The 1,544-nt window shown below is 37.6% G+C and overlaps 1 long non-coding RNA gene across 1 annotated transcript in view; it reads right to left on the reverse strand.

Moving 5' to 3' along the window:
- The window catches only part of LOC128249892 (uncharacterized), a 69,254-nt gene that overhangs the window by 42,362 nt on the left and 25,348 nt on the right, over positions 1 to 1,544 (reverse strand). The window lies entirely within an intron of this gene.

Here is a 1,544-nt window from a genome sequence, read left to right on the forward strand (position 1 = left end):
ATATATATATAAACAATAAATTAAATAGAGAGATACAAATGACAATCCAATAATTTATTCAAATTATAATATAACATAATATAGTAAAATATAACATAAACAATTATTTAAGAAATCAAATATGTGGTGTTCAACCGATGTACCAGTGATTTGGATGTTTTACACACCCCTTTGAAGGAATTTTTTTCCCTTGTTTGTTACCTATATATGTGTCGCCTTCCTGGCACTTGTGCCGGTGGCATGTGAAAAGACTTTCGAGTGAGGTCGTTGCCAGTGCTGCTGGACTGGTTCCTGTGCAGGTGGCACGTAAAATACACCATTTTGAGCGTGGTCGTTGCCAGTACCGCCTAACTGGCCTTTGTGCCGGTGGCACGTAAAAGCACCCACTACACTCTCGGAGTGGTTGGCGTTAGGAAGGGCATCCAGCTGTAGAAACTCTGCCAAATTAGATTGGAGCCTGGTGTAGCCATCTGGTTTCACCAGTCCTCAGTCAAATCGTCCAACCTGTGCTAGAATGGAAAGCGGACGTTAAACAATGATGATGATGATATATATATATATACGATGAGCTTCCAGCCAGTTTCTGTCTGCCAAATTTAATCACTATAGGCGCAAAGCCTGAAATTTTGTAGGAGGAGTTAAATAATTACACTGACCTCAGTATTCAACTGGTAAGGATAAAAAGCAATGTCAACCCCAGCAGAATTTGAACTCAAGACAAAAGGTTGGAAGAAATGCCATAAAGCATTTGGTCCAGTATGTTAATCATTCTGCCAGCTTGCCCCTTAATAATAATAATAATAATAATAATCCTTTCTACTATAGGCACAAGGCTTGACATTTTGATGGAGGGGGGCTAGCTCATTACATCAACCCCACCACTTTTGTTTACAAGTCTGGGACTTATTCTGTCAATCTCGTTTGCCAAACTGCTAAGTTACAGAGACATAAACACACCAACACTGGTTGTCAAGCAGTGGTGGGGGTCAAACAAAGACACCCCCCCCCACACACACACATATGTACAATAGGTTTCTTTCGGTTTCCATCTACCAAATCTACTCACAAGGCTTTGGTTGGCCCAAGGTGATAGTAGAAAACACTTGCCCAAGGTGCCATGCAGTGGGACTGAACCTGGAACCATGTGGTTGGAATCAAGCTTATTACCACACAATATGTTACATATTCATATGATATATATTCCTATATCATATATATCCATATATATACATTGATACCTACACTATATATATATATATATATATATATATAGAGAGAGAGAGAGAGAGAGAGAGAGAGAGGTATGTAGGTAGGTAGTTAGGTAGGTAGATAGATAGATAGATAGACAGACAGACAGACAGACAGACAGACAGACAGACAGACAGATAGATAGATAGATAGATATACATATATATGTCCATATATTAATATATAAATACATATATATATATATATAAAATATATTACATATATAATGTATGTTTATATATGTGTGTGTGCATATATATATATACACACACACACACACACACACACACATATGT

The sequence above is a fragment of the Octopus bimaculoides genome, chromosome 18, assembly GCF_001194135.2.
Source record: "Octopus bimaculoides isolate UCB-OBI-ISO-001 chromosome 18, ASM119413v2, whole genome shotgun sequence".
Classification (NCBI taxonomy): domain Eukaryota; kingdom Metazoa; phylum Mollusca; class Cephalopoda; order Octopoda; family Octopodidae; genus Octopus; species Octopus bimaculoides.